This window comes from Elephas maximus, chromosome 1 (genome assembly GCF_024166365.1).
Source record: "Elephas maximus indicus isolate mEleMax1 chromosome 1, mEleMax1 primary haplotype, whole genome shotgun sequence".
NCBI classification, from domain to species: Eukaryota; Metazoa; Chordata; class Mammalia; order Proboscidea; family Elephantidae; genus Elephas; species Elephas maximus.
Genome location: NC_064819.1, coordinates 64,682,681 through 64,697,108, shown reverse-complemented (window position 1 = coordinate 64,697,108; position 14,428 = coordinate 64,682,681).

Genomic DNA, 14,428 nt, shown 5'->3' with positions numbered 1-14,428 from the left:
TGGGGCCATTCTGCTCTGTCCTATAAAGGCTGCTATGAGTCGGAATCGACTGCAGGGCACCTAACAACAACAAAACTTTCAAGACTGAGACCTTTTTTTGTCAGCTTCTCACTTTGCCCAGTCCTTATGCATTGCTATCCCCATCCAATTTCCTCTCCCCCTCTTTGTCCCACTTGATTAATTTGAGCTATGAGGGCAAAAAGAAGTATGGCATCTACTGTTCTCTTCCCACACCCCTGTTCCTGCTTCTTCAACTGCTCTTTCCTTTATATAAACTTAGTTCTGATCCTGCTCCTCGAAGCCCTTCAGTTCCTAAACATACTTAAAGTCCTTCTCCAGCTAAACTCCTCTCTCTCCTCTTCCACACTCAATAATCTCAGGCCCTTCTTTAACTCTCAAGAGGCCTCCCCTTTAGCTACTAACGCTTCTTCTTGATCTAGAATATCTACCTCAGTTCCTCACCAAATCTTTTAACGAATTTACAACCTTCCTTGCAACCTTGAGATACTTGATCCATAAATACTTTTCAAGTTTCGAACAAAAATATTGTGTGAAAATTTCCTCATATGACACTGTAAGCAAATTCAAAATTAAATTCCCCGGAAACCAGTACTCAAGCATTCAATTTCTCTATCCTGGATATACTCTGGATCTTCAAAGAGTGAGGAGCCTATTAATTTATGTTTTCTACCTTCCAAAACTCGTAAAGCTGTACAGGAAATCTCTGACTTCACCCAAGTAGTTTTTCCTATCCTCTCAAGTCCATTGCCTCCTTCAATTGTCTTATCTTCAAACTTCAGGTGAGTGTGTGTGTGCACAGATAGATAGATGTTTAAATTCAGCCAGATCTTTCTCTCCTGTGTGCTCCAAGTCTAAATCTCTCTTCCTTCTTTTCAAAGTCAACATTGCCACTTGCACCCTGCTCTTTAGCACATAATTATCTCCATGGAGATAACACAAATCCAGTTTTTCCTGTTCTATTTTATACCTCATTTTTTTTTGCTAGTTTCTGTGTCTTAGCTAATAGGTATATTCTGGCCTTTTTCATCCCTGTCAAGCCCTCAAGTCTTTCTCTTTTCTTTAACCATACAACTTCTTGAAAGACAAGTCTATAATAGGTATTTTCCTTCCTTCTTTCCTCCCTCCCTTCCTCCCCCTTTTCTTCCTCCCTTCCTTTCTTTTTTAACCTCCCGATCTCTAGCATAGCCTATGACTTTCTTTAAAGTAACTAACGATATCTCCAACTAGAGATTTCATAGGCTTTTCCAACTCAATGTATCTGAAAGCAGATTAATGATCTCCCCTTTGCTAAATAAAATATTTTCCTCCTTTGCTATGTCCCAGCTTAATTAAAATCATCACTTAGAATAACTGCCCTTAGTTTTCTCTTATTCATTCTTCACTTTCAATAAGGACTAAGAGTTGCAAAGCACCGAGTGAGTGCTCCCCTTTCCATTTATCTAAGATACCCCACTAGCCATAAGGCTTCATTCATTAGACATTCAAGAATAACAGAGGTACACACAATTTTCATTTGGGTGCTTCATTTGTGTCCCTTGATGTATCATCTTCTTAATCAAGAGAGGGAGCCTGTAATGGCTTGTGGATTTAACTTCTAGATGAAACTCATTTGTGTTCACAGTCCCATTTCAGAAAAGAGGAAGGCAGCACCAATTTTAATTAAAAATCTCAAGACAACAATTCACCTAGGCAGTCATTAATTCCACAGAATGCCCTTCCTTAAAGATTGTTATTTCCTAATTAACATACTAGCTGATATTCATCAAGGTAGGGCTAGCGTTAGGAATGGATGAGAGACTGGTATCTTTTTTTTTTTTAATCAGTTTTATTAAGGCAAGCTCTCCATGCAGTAAACTGCATCCATTTTAAGAGTAGAGTTCAATGAGTTTTGACAATGTATATGCCTTTGTAACTGCCACCACAATCGAGAGGTAGAACATTTCCATCAAACCAAAAAGATCCCTTAGGCCCTCTTGCAGTGAGGCCCTCTCACCCCACTGTCAAAACCAAAAACAAACCTATTGCCGTGGAGTCGATAGGAACCCCTTCATAAGGTTTCCAAGGAACCGCTGGTGGATTCAAACTGCCAACCTTTTGGGTAGTAGCGGTAGCTCTTAACCACTGTGCCACTAGGACTCCCACCCCACTCAAAGCCTCAAGAAAATACTTACCTGCATTGTCATTTGAATTTTCTGTAATTTCATAGCAAGGGACCCATGCACTCTTTTGGGACTGGTTTCTTTTGCAAAGTATGGTATTTTTGAAATTAATTCACCTTGTTGCATGAATTGTGCTTTTTCATTCCTTAGCTTTCTATTTTATGATTATGGAGTGATTTGTTTATCCATTCACTTGACGATGGACTTTTGGGTTGTTTCTACTTTGGGGCTATAATGAATAAAGCTGCTAAGAACATTCACATATATTCCTCTTTGTAAGGGTATATGTCTTCATTTCTCTTGAGTAAATATCTAAGAGTGGAATTAGGGTTATACGGTAGGTATATGTTTGGAACAGAAACTTTGAAACTGTTTTCAAAAGTAGCTGCAGCATTTTACATTCCCGCCAGCAGTCTATGGAGGCTTGTAGTTGTTCTACATTCTTGCCAGCACTTGGCAATAGTAGGGTTTTTGTTTTGTTGTAGCCTTTCTGCTGTTGCTGTTGTTAGGTGCTGTGAGATGATTTTCGACTCACAGTGGCCCCATGTGACAGAGTAGAAATGTCCCATAGGGTTTTCTTGGCTGTAATCTTTATGCAAGCAAATCTCCAGAGCCTCTGGGTGTTTTCTTTCTCCTACAGAGCATTTGGGTGTGTTCAAACGCCCAACCATTCAGTTAGCAGCCAAGTGCTTCTCTATTGCACCACCTGAGCTTCTGGTAGCCCTTCTAGTGGGTGTGTGCTGATATTTCATCAGGGTTTTAATTTGCATTTTCCTGGTGACTAATGGTACCCAGCACCTTTTCATTCATTTAACCATGCATGTAAAAAAAAAAAAAAATCTTCCTTTATTTAGTGTCTTTTCAAATATTTTGCCCATTTTTAAATTGTGTAGTTTGCATTATTATTACAGAGTAGTAAGTGTTCTTTATATACTTTGAATATAAGTCTTTGGCCAGATATGGAATATTTCTCCCAATCTTAGCTTACCTATTTATTTTTTAATGGTGTTTTCAGACAGCAAACATTTTGATAAAGTCCAATTTTATCAAGTTATTTTTTTCTTCAGCAAAAGTTTGTGCTATATGTCCTAAGAAATCATTGCCTACTCAAATTTCTGAAGGTTTTCTCATATGTCTTCTTCTAGACAGAATTTTAAAACTACAGTTTTGTTACTATCGATCAAAGAATAAACTCATATGATTTCAGTCTTTTCCAATTTATTGAGATTTGCTTTATATCTGGACTATGATGACTATTCCATATGTCCTAGGGGAGTAATGTATAATCTATAGTTGTTGGGTAAAGTATTCTTAAAATGTCATTTGGGTGAAGTTAATTGTGTTTTTCAACTGCTCCATATCCTACTAACTTTATGTCTACCTGTTCGATTGACTACTGAGAGAGAAATGTTGAAATAACTATCTATCACAGAGGGTTTTCTAGTACTAATTTCAGTTTGGTCAGATTTTCCTTCAGGTATTTTTTTAGGTCTGTTATCAGGTACACACACACTTAGGAACATTATATCATCTTGATGAATTGACCCCTTTATCCTTATGAAATGTTCTCTTTTATTCATACTAATATTCCTTTTTCTAAAGTGTACTCTCTTTGCCAGAGAAGGGCCATCCCCATTTCCTCTTGATTAATGTTGACATGTTTTCCATCTTTTTACTTTTTCTTAAATTAATTTCTTTATTGTGGTAAAAAAGTATATATATAACATTTGCCATTTCAGCATTTTTTACTTGTACAATATCCATTATGTTGTGTAACAGTTACTAAATTATGTTTCTCAAGTTTGCCAACACCTTTGATAGAAACTCAGTGCTCCCTAAGCAATGACTTCTGCTTTCCCCCCTTCTTCTGACCCTGGTGACCACTAATAAACTTTCATCTCTATATATTTGCCTATTCTGTATATTTCATGTAAGTGAGATCATACAATATTTGTCCTTATGTGACTGAATTATTTTACTCAGCATCGTGTTTTCAAGTTTCATCCACGTTCCAGCATGCATCAATATTGCATTTCTCATAACAACAATTGTGAGCCTGACTCAGGATCGGGCAGTGTTTCGTTCCGTGGGACACAGGGCCTCTATGAGTCAGAAAAGACTGGACAGCACCTAAAAGTAACAACATGTCATGATCAGATTTTGTTTTTTTTTTTTCCTTCTAAAATACGTATTGTACTTCCTCTGCACAAAGAAAAAGAATTGCATTTCTTTTTATAGCTGAGTAATATTTCATTGTATGTACGTGCCGCATTTTGTTTACTCACTCATCTGCTGATGGACATTTGGGTTGTTTCCACCTTTTGGTATTTTCAATAGCCTCATATGCATGCTAAAGCTGGACAATGAATAAGGAAGACCAAAGAAGAATCGACATTTTTGAATTATGGTGCTGGCGAAAAATACTGAATATACTGCAAACTGCCAGAAGAACAAATAAATCTATCCTGGAAGAAGTACAGCCAGAATGCCCCTTAGAAGAAAGGATGGCAAGACTTCATTCATCTCAAGTACTTTGGATATGTTATCAAAGTGACCAGTCCCTGGAAAAGGACATGATGCTTGGTAAAGTAGAGAGTCAGTGAAAAAGAAGAACCCTCAAGGAGCTGGGTTGACACAGCGGCTGCAACAATGGGCTGAAGCATAGCAATGATTGTAAGGACAGTGCAGAACTGGGCAGTGTTTCATTCTGTTGTACATAGGGTCAATATGTGTAGGAACCAACTTGAGGGCAGTTAACTACAACATCTACCTTTTGGCTGTTGTGAATAGTACTGGGGCAAATAAGCAGTTCTGCTTATCTAAGTGGGCTTGCTGGGCCTCCCTTGTGGGCCTGTGGTCAGCTCCGTCTTGGGCCTCTTTGCTTTTCCTAGCAGGACTCTCTCATATATCTGGGGCCTCAGCTGGGACAGCTGTGCTGACTCAGCCCTATTCTATAAGGTCCATGCTTGGTCCCATTGTGGTGGCAGTTTTTCAAGAAAGCAGGTGCAATTGTTTAAGGCTTCTTGAATTGACACACATTTCTGAGGCATTCTTTTGGCCAAAGCACGTCACAGGGCCAGTCCATATTCAAGGGCTGGAGAAACCGACCCCAACTCTTGATGCGAGGATCTGCAAGTAGGATTTCCATGAGTTTGGATACAAAGAGCAATGGAAAATTCAGGCCATTTTTACAATTAATCTACTATACAGAATTTACCTGTGGAAAATGATCTTATTTTAGGAAACTGGCTAACTAGGCTCAGAATGACTATGGTGATCTGAGGTTTTCCCTGGTGAGCTTCACTAATCATGATGACTCACTCTAGCATATGGGCTATGAGAACACTCATTAATCAGCCATCTATATCTGTCTTCTCTAGCCTTTGCTTATTGCTGTCTGCATCTCCTTCATTGTTCTTTTTGCCAAATCTTGCAAATATGTCATAACCTATGATCAAGCAAATGCCATTTCATGAAATCTACCCTAAATGTCTTGGAAAAAATATTTTAAGAGCACATTGTACCACTATTTTCATGTTATTTATTGTACTTAATTTTCATTTCAGCTATGTGTTTAATTGTGTGATTCTCTGCTATACCATCTAGTCCTTGAGGTCAAAATCATGTCGTTTTTATTTTTTGTCTCCTTCAGAACTAATTCACAGCCTTCTACATAACATAGGTTAATGCACGCATACTGTGGCTGTTCTTCCAAAGAGTCAGAAGAATAGCTTTACCTTTAATTAATGTTATGAATAACAATGTTGTTGTTGTTAGGTGGCTTCGAGTCAGTTCTAACTCATAGTGACCCCACGCACAACAGAACAAAATACTGCCCAGTCCTGTGCCATCCTTATAATCATTGCTATATCTGAGCCCATTGTTGCAGCCACTGTGTCAATCCATCTCACTGAAAGTTTTTCTCTTTTTCGCTGGTCCTCTACTTTACCAAGCATGATGTCCTTCTCCAGGGATTGGTCCCTCCTGATAACATGTCCAACATACGTGCGACAAAGTCTAGTCATCCTTGATTCTAAGGAGCATTCTGGCTGTACTTCTTCCAAGACAGATTTATTTGTTCATTCTTCTAGCAGTCCATGGTATGGTCAATATTCTTCATCAACACCATAATTCAAAGGCATCAATTCTTCCATCTTCCTTATTCGTTGTCCAATGTTTGCATGCATATGAGACAATTGAAAATACCATGGCTTGGGTCAGGTGCACCTTAGTCTTTAAGGTGACATCTTTGATTTTGAACACTTTTAAAAGGTCTTTTGCAGCAGATTTGCCCATCACAATGCGTCATTTGATTTCTTGACTGCTGCTTCCACGGCCATTGATTGTGGATCCAAGTAAGATGAAACCTTTGACAACTTCAAAATTTTCTCTGTTTATCATGATTTTAATAGCACATTGTACCACTGTGCTTATTGGTCTAGTCATGAGGATTTTTGTTTTCTTTATGTTAAGTGTAACCCATACGGAAGGCTGTAGTCTTTGATTTTTTTCAGTAAGTGCTTCAATTGCTCGTGAATTTCTGCAAGCAATGTTGTATCATCAGCATATCACAGGTTGTTAATGAGTCTTCCTTCAATCCTGATGCCCCATTCTTCTTCATATAGCCCACCTTCTCAGATTATTTGCTGAGTACACAGATTGAATAGGTATGGGGAAAGAATATAACCCTGATGCACACATTTCCTGACTTTAAACCTCACAGTATCCCCTTGTTCTGTTCCAACAACTGCCTCCTGATCTGTGTACAGGTTCCTCATGAGAACAATTAAGTGTTCTGAAATTCCTATTCTTCACAATGTTATCCATAATTTGTTACGATCCACACAGTTGAATGTGTTTGCATAGTCAATAAAACACAAGCAAACTTCTTTCTGGTATTCTCTGCTTTCAGCCAAGATGCACCTGACATCAGCAATGATTCCTTCATTCCACATTCTCTCCTGAATTTGGCTTGAATTTCTGTCAATTCCCTGTAGATGTATTGCTGCAACTGTTTTTGAATTACATTCAGCATCATTTTACTTCCTGTGATATTAGTGGAGCCTTGGTGACACAGTGGTTAAGAGCTATGGCTGCTAACCAAAATGTTGACAGTTCAAATCCACCAGCCACTGCTTGGAAACCCTATGAGGCAGTTCTATTCTGTCTTATAGGGTTGCTGTGAGTCAGAATCGACTGGACAGCAATGGGTTTTGTGTATGTGTGTGTGTGTGTGTGATATTAATGATAATTGTTCTATAACTTCCACATTCTGTTGGATCACCTTTCTTTGGAATGGGCACAAATATGAATCTATTCCAGTTGGTTGACCAGGTAGCTATCTCCCTAATTTCTTTAGACAAATGAGCACTTGCAGTGTTGCATCTGTTTGTTGGAACATTTCAGCTGGCATTCTGTCTACTCCTAGAGCCTTGTTTTTCACCAGTGCCTTCAGTGCACCTTGGACTTCTTCAGTACCATCAGTTCTTGATTCTGTGCTACTTCCTGAAGTGGTTGAGCATCGGCCAATTACTTTTGGTACAGTGAATCTGTAGAACTGCCTCTTAGGGTTTCCAAAGAGCAGCTAGTGGATTTGAACTGTCAACATTTTGGTTAGCAGCCATAGCTCTTAACCACTGTGTCACCAGGGTTCCACTAATATCACAGGAAATAAAATGATGCTGAATAGAATTCAAAAACAGTTGCAGCAGTACATCCACAGGGAATTGACAGAAATTCAAGCCAAATTCCTTGTGTCTTCTTTTGATGCTTCCTGCGTCATTAAATTTTTTTTCCCCGTAGAATCCTTCAATATTGCAACTTGAGGCTTCAGTTTTTTCTTCATCTCTTTCAGCTTGAGAAATGCTAAACATGTTCTTCTCTTCTGGTTTTTTAACTCCAGATCTTTGCACATTTCATTATAATACTTTACTTTGTCTTCTCAAGGCTTCCTTTGAAATCTTTGGTTCAGTTCTTTTACTTCATCATTTCTTACATTCGTTTTAGCTACTCTACATTCAAGGGCAAGTTTCAGAGTCTCTTTTGACATCCAATTTCTGACAGATGAGTGGTGAATAAATATTTTCTAGTCCAAATGCTCTTCTAAGAATTTTTTTTTAATTAATTAAGAAAAACTAGTATTTCTTCAATGTTGCCTAGCTCTCAACTTCAATCTGTATCACAAATTTTCAACCAACGTATGCCTTGCTTTCTAGTTGGATTTGGGCAGAGGAAAGAACATGGACATTGCTGACAGAGCAACGTCATTCAAGTTTCTCAGTATTGTTTCTCAAATGTATTACTCATCTTGAAGTTCTTCACCTACAAAAAAAAGTTTACTAATATTTAATTCATAAAAAACAAAAAGATTAAAGAAAATAAAATATGGATAGAATCTGACACATATTACATGCTCGTTTAATTCTACATTTTAGGAAGATTTCCAACAGAAACTGCAACAGCAATGGGATCAGCACTAGCAGGTCATATTCCCTTTAGTTCTGGTTAATGAAGACCACATTGTACATTCACAACCTATTGAGGAAAGATAGAAAAGGTGTTTTAGTTACCTACTGCTGCCTTACCAGAGATACCACAAGTACATGGCTTTAAAGAACAGAAATTTATTTTCTCAGTTCTGGAGGCTCAAAGTCCACATCCAGATCTTGGTCTTGTCTATTCCTTCTATGTAGCTCTCTTTTAGTTTTTGGTTACTGCCTGTAATCCTTGGTGTTCCTTGGCACCTGTCTTCCCCTGTGTGTGTCTCTATGTCTGTTCCACTCTTTTTATAACTCAGAAGTGATTACATTTAGGACCCACTCTACTCTGGTATGACCTAGTTAAAATAAAAAAAGAAAGGCCTTATTTCCAGACTGGATCACATCCACAAGTACAGGGGCCAGAACTTCAATACATATTTTTAAGGGACACAATTCAAACCATAACAGAAGGCCATTTCCAACCGCTGCTTCTGCAGAAAGGCAAGAAGGGCTTTTTTTTTTCTGTTTAAAGAAAATCCTTATCAGATGTATTAATCAAAATTGGCACTTCAGGTGAACAGGTGATCTGAGATTAAATGAACCTGATATATTTAGTTGTGTGACTTTGAGAAATTTTCTTAAATTATAGAAGCTTCTGTTTTCTAATTTTTAAAACATATATAATAAATTCCTGAATCACAGAAATGTTTTCAGTAAATTATATGGGGAAAGCATTGTAAAAGTACCTGTTGATGTGCTTGATGCACACAATGTCAATAAGAGGTTTCTTGTTCATTCTTTCATTTGTTCACAATTTACTTAACATTTGCTAATATAGTGACACAATCCTAGAACACAATGATTCCACACACTGAAGAATTGCTGATTTTCAAATTTTGAAAGATTTGCAAATGGAGTCACCAATCTGCCAGGATTTGCACAACATGCTTCAACAGAGCAATTATAAGTTAACTCTCTCTTTTGTTTCATGCTTCTTTTTTAGATGTTTCATAGCTGGCTCCCCTGGAAAGGAAAAAATATCTAGCATGTTAGTATTTTTCAAGCACATTAGGATTCGAACAGCTGAATGACAGTATCTCCTGGAGGAGAGATTTTCTACTTCCAGAACCTGAAACAAGAATCTTCTGTCCCAGTTTTACAAATTAGACACACACACACACACAAATTCCAGTGCCTTTTCTGCCATATTTTTCTGATGTTGGAATTTTGATGGAAACATTCAGGGTCAATGAAACCCCTTTATCAGCTCTTGAAAGGCAAACCAAAAAAAAAAAAAAAAAAGTTGCTGTTGAGCTGACTCTGATTCATGGTGATCCTGTGTGTGTCAGAGTAGAACTGTGCTCCAAAGGGATTTCAATGGCTCATTTTTCAGAAATACTTCACCAGGCCTTTCTTTCGAGACGTCCCTCGGTGGATTCAAAATTCCAAAAGTTTGGTTACTAGCCAAGCACGTTAACTGTCTGCACCACACAGGGACCACACTTGAAAGAAAGACTATACATTTTTCTTCTATAATCTCTATGTTACTATCCATACTATGGACAAAGAATATATCTAGTAGTAATTTAATAAATATATTATTTCATACTACAGATTTGACAACTAAGAAAATCTTCTTTTTAAAAGTGAGAATTTATTATATGAATTTCAAATTAGAAAGCTACTAAAGCGCATTTAACACGCTTGGTGAGAGAGCTAACCGTCTACCAGTAATTCTCAATCCAGTTGCAAAACAGAATGGGCTAGGCAGCCTTTAAAAAGTACTCACACCCAGAAGTGCAGTTCTTCTGGTTTAATTGGTCTGGGATGTGGCCCAGGCTACTTAGGAATTTTTTTAAAGTTCTGCAGGTGATTTTAATAAGTAACCAAAGTTGAGAAAGAGTACCCTATACCAGTGGTTCTCAGCCTTGGTAGTACATTAGAATTATATGGAGAGCTTTAAAAAATATTGATGTCCAGGGTACAATTAAATAAGACCAATTAAATAAGAACGGGGGCAGGAGTGAAGCCCAGGCATCAGTGTTTTTTGAAAGCTCCCCACAGTGTGCTACCAGGGGCGAGAACCATTGCCTTACACCATGCCAGTGATGTATCAAAGACGATGTACGGTAGGCATCCAATGATCCATTATGTAGCCTTACATCTCAACTCACTGGGACTCATCTTAGATACTGCATCTTTGTTTCACGTATGGAATGAACAAAATTAATTTCAGGCTCTTTCTTACCTTTACTAAGATGAGTAGTGTGTAGGTAATCCGAGAATTGCCTCTAGTGTCCCCGGCATATTTGCTTTCACAGTCTCTTGAGAAGGGATACTGTACTGTGAGCAAACATTAATATCATTCCACATAAACAGATTTTGTCCTGGAATTGGTCTTGGGCCATTCACAATTTTATGAGCATTGACGGTTCTCTCTCTTGGTTGAAACTTTTAATACTAGTGACAATGTCTTACATTTTTGAGATTTTTGGACTGTGTAGTTGGCTATAGGTAAAATTACACCCTTCATGCTGGCCATTCTTTGGTGTTCACTAACCCCAGGGGAATTCGTTTAATATTATAGGGAAATATGAGTTCCACAGTATTTATGTTATCACTATTTTTCCAAAGCTTAATCATGCCTAGAACATCAGAGAAGTTACACCTTGATATAAACCTGTTGCCGTCGAGTCGGCTCTGATTCATGGTGACCCCCTGTATGTCAGAGTAGAACTGTGCTCCATAGGGTTTTCAATGGCTGATTTCTCAGAAGTAGATCATCAGGCCGTTCTTTTGAGGCATCTGTGGGTGAACTCAGACCTCCAACCTTTCAGTTAGCCTCCAAGGGCGTTGACTGCACTGCCCAGAGGCTCCACTTTAATATCACCCGCTGCTAAAGTAAAATTGTCATTGTTTTGCTCAGTGTGTTTCCTCTACTGGGAATGGAAGCATCAGCCTGATATTATTGAGTAATTTGACTTGATAATACTTATAGTAGTCTCTAGTACTAGGAAGCCAAATGCATTTTATTACGTTGCCTGGAAAGATGTTATTACGTGATTTTTGTTGGTCCTCTTGTATATCTGTTTTGGGACAGGATTGTTAGGCAGCTGGATTTGAAACAAGGCATTGTAGATTTGAAATCAAATTTGTAATCCTTCTCTGGTTGGGGTTCGAGAGCTGCATCTGTGAATGGACCAACCTTTACTGTCTCAGTGTATGTCTCAGTGACTATATTCTCCAACAATTTGAAAAATACTATAGTTCCAAATTCAGGAATTTTTCTCCTTCCTTGCTATTATATACCCATCTCCCAGCATCCAAACTTCAGGACATTAAGAAGAATGGGGAGAGATACTTACAGTGAAGAAATGACACAACATCCTCAGCATAGTTAAGTGAGTGCTGAAATATTTCTCTAGGTTGTATTTTACTCAAGGACATGGAGGGCTTTTGCTTTGCTCTGCCTTTGCTTATCAATATGTGTGAAAATGGCCTGGGAGGAGGATCTGACCACCTATAACTTCACAAGGGGGAAGGAGAATCAAGCTCAACAGCCCAAGGCTGATTCCTAGGGGCTGGGGGTCAGACATGCTTCCACTTTCCACCATCTTTTCCAATTCTGACACCAACCGTCCTTCCCCCAGCACTTCCTACTTATCTGCTGGGTTCGGTAATTCATTGCAGTGGCCACACAGACCATATACACAATTATGGGGTTTCTTAGGTGGCGTAGTGGTTAAGTGCTATGGCTGCTAACCAAAGGGTCAGCAGTTCAAATTCGCCAGGCGCTCCTTGGAAACTCTATGGGGCAGTTTTACTCTTTTTTTTTTTTTTTTTTTATAGGGTAGCTGTGAAGCAGAATTGACTCGACAGCACTGGGTTTGGGTTAGTGAAGTAACATGTTACAACTGAGGCTCAGGAACACTCAAGGATACAGCTCTTCCACCAGGAGAGGCTCTTCCTAGCCATACTTACAATTGTACCTCTCCCTGGCTCTAGGCCTCTGCTCAAAACACTCACCTTTTCACTCCATGGGCCAGGAAGCCCACAGCACTGTCTCCTACTGCTGGGTCTTTGTTGCCACTGCTTCTCACCATCTTCAGAATTACAGCTCACTCTCTCTCTCTGCTTGCAGGAGCTTCTCAGTACAGGGATTTTGGGTCCAAATTATGCGCTTTCTCCTCCTGGCTGTTCTTCCTTTGTGGTGGTGGTAACTTCCCTTTCCCGCCTCTGGGGTTGCTCATTTCAAGCCCAGTGGGATGGTAAAAGTGACCAATCCCCTTGGTGAGCCACAATTACCTTGTCACACAGTCCTGCCCAATCACTTGGGTGGGAGTTATAAGACTACAGCTAGAAAGTTTACACGAAAGCAATCAATGGCACCACAATATGTCAGCTGAGCTGCCTCTATTTTCCTGCAGGTTAGTGCCACAGCCTGACCCTTCTCTCCCATTTACTCATTGGGTTTGCCAAACAGCAAGGGGTCTTCTTAATTACAAAGCTCTGGAGCAGAATAAAATGTTTCACATTGTTTATATAGGAATATGGCAAGAAATGGGTCTTCTACACGTATGAACCTTGAAAACATTATGCTGAGTGAAATTAGTCAGTCACAAAGGGCAAATATTTTGGATGCCACTCATACAAAATACCTAATATAGTCAAATGCGTGGAGACAAAAGTTTATTAGTGGTTACCAGGACAGGTGGGAGAGAGAGGGAAAGGAAGACTCAACGCTTAGGGGACACTGAGCTTCTGTTAAGAGTGATGATAAAATTTGGGAACAGATAAAGGTAGTGGTTGAACAACATGATGGACGTAATTAATGTCATTGAACTGAACATGAGAAGTTTGTTTAAATACCAAATATTTTGTTACATACATGTACGTACCACAATTAAAAATAAATGGGTTTTCTCACACTAGATTTGAAAAAAAAAAAAAGTTTCTCTAACCCTGTCACTAGTATGTCACACAATCCAGATGGCCACTGTGCCCTGGTTGGGAAAGAATTCATTCACTGCTTCCTCTGCCTTTTATATGGGCCACCATGAGCAGCCAACTCTGACCCCCCCAGTGATGGCTCTTTAACTGCTCTTGCAATGCAAATAGAACTCTGAATGCCATTTGTTTGGCCTGCCCAAACCATTGCAGGTGGAAACATAAACGAAATAGGATGGGCAAGAACCAAGGAGTCAATCACTGTTGATCTGGGTTACCACGAATGTGGAGGATTTCTACAGTAATAAGAAGGCCATAGTTTCCCCTTATCCTGTCCTCTGATAGATTCTTACATATAGCTTGTTTTCAACTGAACATTTCTGCTGCTAAAGCTTCTCAGACTACTACAATCCTGGAGTTCTAACTTTAGATCACAGTACATCCTCTCAGAAGGAATGGAAGCCAGGGAGAGATCCTGAAACCATGGCCCCAAAAGAATAATTTTGCTTGCAGATCCAGGGCTACCATTTAAAAGAATGTCCCCAAAAGCCATTTCTAAGTCCATAAATCTCAAAAGTTAATGTCCATAGCTATCATCAGAGATGCTATCAGAAATTTAGATTCTTAGGTCCCGTATTTCTGATTTAGAAGGTCTGGGTTCAGGCCTGGAGTGGTTCCGGTGTAGTTGGTTTGCAGAACACACACTGAGAGATGCAACCCTAAACTATAAGAGGCTTAGGAACACAGCAGTAAGGAGTTTCTTAGATTTTTCTTGAGGTACAGGTTTTAAGGTACATTTGTTCTTTATTATCTTAGTTTATT